Here is a 7,614-nt window from a genome sequence, read left to right as displayed (position 1 = left end):
CTGTGCTGGGCTCTTTAACGAGGCCAAAAGTCCTCCTCCTGGGATTTCATGTTTTGGATAGAGGCATGCTGATTTCTGCACCGCGGTGTAATCCCCTTGTGGTCCGTCAGGGTCTAATTTCGGAGAGGAGGACTGGAGGTGGAAAGCTTGGGCAAGGGGGTGAAAAAACTAAACAAAACAAAACAAAAAAAGCCGGTCTGTGAAAGCCAGTGTGAGGAAGACATCACTCGCTTGAGTGTTTCTGAGGATAAAAAGAGGGAGAAGTTGGTCGGCGATGGGTTTGTGTGTGGGAACAATATACCGAGTTCACCTTGTCCACTTCTCTTCTGTCTCACAAACCCTGAACTCTCCAGCCACGCTCCGTTAAGACGCATTTCTCCAGTGGATTAAGGCCCGTATGATGGGGTGAAAGAAAACCCCAGAGGATCTCGGGATCACCCAACTTGTCTGCAGCTCAGCTTCATTAACCACTAGTCCCTGTTCCCTGCTCAGCCAATTAACACTTCAGCTCAGTCTGAAGGGGGCGGAGCCACCAGACGCCTTAGACTTCACCTCCATACACAAAACTGCACTTCATGTCCTGTGGTTCGTGTTGTGTTTTTTTTTTTGTGTCATGGTGACGACATATCCTTTCCTCTCGCTCCCTCCGAGAGAGTGCAGCTTTCAACATTTGTTTGTTGTTTTTAAGTTTCTGCCTGAAGTCTCTGGCTGAATTCACACCCTCAGCTCAGATCAAACTTTCTTTCCCACCTGAACGGCACTGTAGTAGTTTCTGCTGTCATTTGCCATCATCATCATCATCATTACCATCTACACATCCATATTCCCCCATAGTCTGATATGTATGTCTCCAACCAGGAACAGGAGCAAGAATTTCTGTGAGAAAATCAACCATAACAGTGGGAAGATGTTATTTGGTTTGAGCTGAGCCTGTAAATCCATCCAGCTATCACAGGATAGAGACGTGTTTATCATGAAGAAAAGTACTCTGGGTTCCTATGCAGGTGTGCAAACATGCAAAATAAAATGACTGCATGTTTTGTCTGGATATAAGCAGTTTTACACCATCTCTTACCTCTAAAAAAAACCGCTGAAACTTTATTATAATCATTGTTTATGAATGATTTCTCTCAATTCACTATATGTTTACAATGATTATTATTACGCCTCGCCAGAAAATCTATTCAGATGTGTGATTTAGAAAAAATTCTGGGAGTTCTAGCTTTTCAAACTGAACTTTATTTGCCAACACTGATGTCAGCTACAGGCTCTGGATTAGAGAAATGTTAAAAAAGCACATTGCATCTTACTCGCAGCCCTCAAAACTTCACCTCCAAATACGTTTGACTAAATAAACTGCATACATGCAACATAAAAGGTACCCTGCGGAATCTTCCACCACAAGTGTAACTACGGAGTGACATTGCAACACATATTAAAAGTTTTCTCATTCATTTGAAAGCATGATCTTGTCAATTCGGAGTCAAAATGAGATTATGAAGTGAGTCCATTGCACTTCTGTACGTGGGTGGCTGCTTGTACGTTTGGAGTCAGCCAGTGCAGAAAAAATGAGGAGGAGGAAAGAGACAGCCTGCAGGAACACATGCATGCCAAACAATGCCAGGATGAATATATACTTTTTAAAGTCAGTTTTATAAATGTTTCAAGCATAAAACTAATTCAAGTGTTGATGTTATATTTTTAGTTTTTGGTTTAATATTTTGTCAAGGATGCCCACATTGAGTTTGGATAATTACCAGCCAAAAAGCGCAGGAACTCCACAGGGTGCCTTTAAAGTTTGGAAAAACCGCCTCAGCCGTTTTATCTTCACTGAGCTTGTAAATTTTGCCAACTTGTTGCATCAGAAGTGTGAGGCTGCTGTACGAAAATGGTTTTCTCTTTTCAGATCCTGTGGTACGACTGCTTCCAGGACCTTCAGCGCTGCTTTCAAAAATCAAAACGTAAAAGGCCGAGATAGAAACTTTGTAGCTCCGAACCTGCTTTAAAAATGAGTTAAATGTCACAAATTCTCTTATTATAAAAGGTTAAAAGTTTTGAGTTAAAGCTGCATGGGAACTGGGAGTGCTACATCCATGTGTTTATTACACATCTGTTGTTAAAAAGTTATACAAAGCTGATTTTTAATTTTTTAAGTACACACGTAGTTACAAAGACCAGGGTTGGTGGGTGTCACACTGCCCCCTGTAGGCAGTGTGAAGTCATACGCCTCCTGTAACACCAGCTTTGCTCTGTGTTATTGTTTCGGCTTTGCACACCGACAGATTTTAAGTGATGCTTCGGTGTTGAGCTGAGCTAAGTTTTAAGACTCATTCTTTATTTTTCTTTTTGTTTTTAACTCCTTCTGACACACGCACACACACATGCACACACACTCATGCTTTTGTGCCTTGTCCTGCTCCCGGACATCTCTCGCCTACAGCTGCTCTATTTGCAACACACTGGCTACATTTGTTCGGTATTTTTTTTTTTTTTGTGTGGTTTTTTTGCCTCACAGACACACATTATATTGGCTGAGAGCTGTGCCTTCTGAGTCTTCTCGTTTTACTGCTTTGTAACGCTAATGAATTAAGCCATTTGCAAATTTTCATTTTTAACCATTTGTTGCGACTTCTTGGGGCATTTCTAGTTTTCGGACTGTGAGAATTTTAAGAAGGTGACAGGCGTATAGGAGTTGAGCCCACATCGCTGCAGGTAGCTCTTTCGGTGTCCCTGTATTGTAAATTAGCAGATAGTGACGGTGACAAAGCCTTTAAAGGTTCAGGACATATCGGTGCAAACTTTAGCCGGCAACTTGCATTCCACCAGACGCTCCCTACAGCCTCACAATGAAAAAGTTTTGGAGATAACAAAGATTACATCTGGACTTTTTTGTGAACAACAACACTCCTGCTGCCTGCAGCAGATAGAGAAGCACCCCCCCATGAAAAAGAAAACAAGTGAGCCCACATGCCAACAAGTTATCAGCTTCTCCAATTCCTCACAGCTGTACACCAGAACACCGTGATCAGACCACTGGAGGGAGGTCTCGCAGGGTAAACTCTCTGCAGCTGTGCCAGCATGAATTAAGAGGTTTTTTTTTTTAATTTCCCACCTACAACACATGACATAGATCTGAAAGCACCCCCTCCCCGGAGTATTTATAACCTAAAGTAGGTCTTTTCTCTTGTCGTGACCCAATAAACTAATTTCTTCCCTCCTCCAGAAGAGTTTCTTAAAAGATGTTTTTCGCAGTGTGTGTGTTGCACCAGCTTTCAGGCTATTATGTTTTGTAGCTGTACAGGTAGCTGGGGGGGTTACAAACTCACTGATCACCTAAACTGATCGTTCCATCAGTCAGAAGAGTAAAGCGATAAAAATACTAATATATAACTACTGACGATCGAAAATGTTTCCCTTACTTTTAGTGAAAACGAAAGCATTATGAATTGATTTATTTATTTAGAATCATTTTGTTGGTTTGAATGATGCCTTCTGATGCCAAATACACTTCAAAGTCCAAACACCAGGACCTGTATTTGCAGCGTGTTTTGTCTTTCAATTCTCTTGCATCCAACAAGCGCTCACAGATTTATTGGCTCAGATCTGGAGTGTTAGTTTAAGGGTTCCCACTCGTACTAAAACGGTACGATCCTCAGTGAATAACTTAGGAACAGCAGGTGTTTTGTTTTTGTGTTTTTTTTATCAGTCTTTGTTGGTACTGTAAAACAATTCACAGGCTGTATGTTTAACACTTGATTCTACTGCTGGACACTACAATGACTGACTGATTCTCAACAAAGCTGCAGGTATTTGGTTTTTCAGTTTCAGGTCAGACCACCGCAGACACTCCCGCATTGAGTCTGTTTCAGCCCAGTTATAATCTGGCTCCCTCGTCCCACTTGTCAGAAAGTTCCATTGCCACAGACACCCGATTACGGCCTCATATCTGTTATCGAGCTTTGTACAGCTGCACAGAAGTTTACCACAAATCAATGAGAAATAATGAACTCATTAAATCCCCGTCACGGCCGGTTGATTAAACGAGCGTGGAGATGTAGACCGTCTAAAAGCCTACGATCAGAGAGAACTTGGGAGACTGAGGAGTGCAGCATCTGAATCCCTTAAATGCTGCTGCGTGCAAAAGGAATGGGTCAAAGCTCTGGAAGATTAACATCCTTCTCATGTCTGTGTGGTAAACACTTTATGAGGCAGCAGCCAGGAAACTGTTAGTACTGCTTTGCTGATTGAAAGATGGGGGAACTGCTTAACTGGCACAACCTCTCACATTAATGAACGTTCTTCTTCAGTCTTTGATTTTCACTCCGGTTCAACAAGTTTTCTCAGTCTGTCAGATGAATCATTTCTGGGAGCGTGGAACTGCAATCTTCAGCATAGTAGAAAATGTCAATATCTATTCTCTAAAAGGGGCCTGTTGTACTTATTTTGACCGATTAGATTTGCCACGGTCGATTTAAACAACCTGCTGACACCTGGAATGGGATCACTGTAATTTGACATCGGCCTCAGAGTCTTCTGTGCCTGTTATATTTCAGTGATGAGCTACTGCCGTCTCACAAACGTTATTATTTTTAACACAACTCTTTTATTATCCGGCTGTTGCAATTTGACATCAGCCTCATTGCCCACCATACGACTTGCTGATGTTGTCTCATCTTAGTGCTGCCTTTCTCCAGAAGCCTATTTGTTCTCCTTTACCAGCCACTGATAAGCTGCATCAGAGAGCTGTAATTTTACATCAGCATCTCTGTCTGAGCCAACGAATGAGGATTTAAAGATGTTGACAAGATCTTATATCTTATACAATGCAGTGATTCAGATCAGACTTCAGCATCAATTCCGAGGCACCTCTCCCTGAAATCATCATCAAGATACTGTAATTTATCTCCTGCCTCATTTTGTAGAACATGCTGCGGTGCTTGGAGCAGAATTCTGCATGAAGACATCTCTCCAAAAGTCCACTTTCTTCTGCTTGACCAAGCCCCTCAGTCAACAGAATGTAATTGAACACCAGCCTCATTTTCAAGCCAGTAGCTGCTGGACCAGGTCTGCATTTAAAGACGTCCGTAAGAAGATGGCATCCTTCTCTCGTACCTGTCCTGTGGACTTTGCAGACTTTCCTTGAAAACCTAAATAAACCAGGCTTCCTGTTATTTTCCCACTGAAGTGCAGCATCAAGTTGCTGTAATTTGACATCAGTTTCGTAGCGACTTGCTGCTGTGCTTGGAGCAGACCACCATGCAAACGCATCTTGTGTGATCTTACTGCAGCTGCCAAGCTGTGGCACCTCATTTTTTCTCATTGACAAGCAGCATCAGAGAGCAGTCATTTGACATCAGCCTCACTGTCTCAGAATTTACTGCTTTTTCTGTAGCAGCCGTTCACCAGTTTGACGTATGTCACGGAGCACCTCATCTCCATTTCCTTTCTTACAGCCGACGAGTTTCTTAGTCAACATGTAGCAGCAAGTGGCTGTTATTTGACACCAGCCTCACTTCCCTGCCATTTGCAGCTGCATGCGAAACGGAGACATTTTGGAGTGATCACATCAGTCAAAAGCTGTATTTTGTGCGATAGCGAAAGTCAGTGAAAGACTCAAACACCACTTCTGTACACGTGCCACAGCTCAGATTCTGTCATTTTGAGGTAATAGGGAGACACTTTCTACAAACATTTGCTGTGTCTGTTAAAGAAATAGCTTGCAGGAATCCCCACATCATGATCAAAATGGCGTAGTGTTTGAGGCCACGATGAAAACGGGCACCAGCGACGCACTAATCACCTGTTCAGTCATCTGCGATGAGACGACATGGCTCCTTGGCAGCAGTCAGCGAGCTGTTGGTGACTAATATCAGACTGTAACTCACGCCTGTGTCAGCTATTGTCCTCCTACTCTGCAGTGAAGATATATAATGAAACAGAAACTACACTTCGTCGAGGCTGCTTAGTGACCACACAGCGAGGGCTCGTGAAACACATACTGTAGGAAAACAGCTAGAAATTTAGTGTTAGACAGTAATATTAGAAGGGATGGAACATGTGGGTGGTTTTCTGCCGGCTCGTCCTGCCTCTAATGTCTCCTTCTCCTTTAGGACATCACATGAGTACTCACCACACCGAACCATCTGTATAATATGTGATCAGACTGTTTGTATCTTATGCTATCGTACAAATAAAAGCTTCATGAAATGTGAAGTCTTGTCTGTCAACTCATTCCCTGCATTTTTACAGTCACGCGGTTATTTCTTTTTCTCCCCTGTTCTCTAATGATCTGAGTCAAATTCTAAAATCTTGTGAAATATGCGGCTTTGAGGAGACTTCATGCAAATGTAAAAACTTGCATTAAACGGTTGTGAGAAGCTTCTGGGTCAGCTTTGATCATCGAGGTGTTGCACAAATTTCATCTTCACTACCAAGAGGACCAAATTGTGACGGAGTACATTCACCACAAAGACTCTCATGTGAATTAAGACGGGTAATTTAATGAAAAGGGCTCATCGTAAATCTAGTCTAATTCAGCATGAATGTATTTAAGTATTTTGACTATTAACTGTGAAACCAATGCATTCCTCACATATATTCATAATATTACTCTTTTTAATGTTAATCAGTGAAAAATATACATTAATTGGTAATAGATTATAGCAAAGCAGCCAGTTAACTGCTGGTTGGGGGTGATGTAAACACTCGTGTCTTGTAGAACACAATGGAAAAATAGATAATCATGGAATAACATATCGATAATGTAGTAAGATAGTCAAATATCTTTTACAACCACGTGTTACAGTTTATAGCCTCAATAAATGTTACTATTCCAGCTATTAAACTCATTTTTGTTAAGAAAATAGCACAAAACCTGCCATAAATTTACAAGAAATGCAGTTATATTCGTATTAAATGTTTTTTTTTAGTCAAGTAACATCTTATTGGCAAAATGTTATTAGGATAATCGATGAAATATCTTGTTACATTATCAACAAGTTGATACAATAAAGAAGGCCGACATTTTTGGCATAATTGGTTGTTACTCACCTTTTTAGAGCCTGAATAAATGTATTGTCTTGTGTAGGTATTATGAATGCAGAACAATCGTCCAGTGGTCTTCCAGGAACGTAATCAGCTGTGCCAACATCTCGCTAACAATATCCAACAGTACGGCTAATCTTGCATGCCTTTTTCAGCTCTTTAAGAGTTTTAATGAGTTTGATTTAGTTCAGGAGTCATTGCTCATCATTCATTTTCTTCTTTAAATATTAATTTGCTTTGGCCTCTTCTCATTAAAGAACAAGGACCTCCTCCTTAAGCTTCATCTACAGACAGTAAGTCAAGAAAAGATTTTGCATTCGATTTGAGTTTTAGTTTTAATTTGGTGGAAATGATCAAAACCAAAATGCTGCAAACTTGGGCCAGGGTCTGTTTTCCATCTGCATTTGAGGAAATTCACACTTTATCATTGTCAGAGATGCCCGTTACTTTCACTGTTTTTTCATCACACATATCCAAGGCTTGTAACGCTCCAGGACGATTCATCTGTGCATGTTAAACCTGATGTGTGTGCACCTTTCTGCCACTTACCAGATAAAAAAAAAAGACATA

This window comes from Blennius ocellaris, assembly GCF_963422515.1.
Source record: "Blennius ocellaris genome assembly, chromosome: 11".
Lineage (NCBI taxonomy): Eukaryota > Metazoa > Chordata > Actinopteri > Blenniiformes > Blenniidae > Blennius > Blennius ocellaris.
This window is presented reverse-complemented; position numbering follows the sequence as displayed.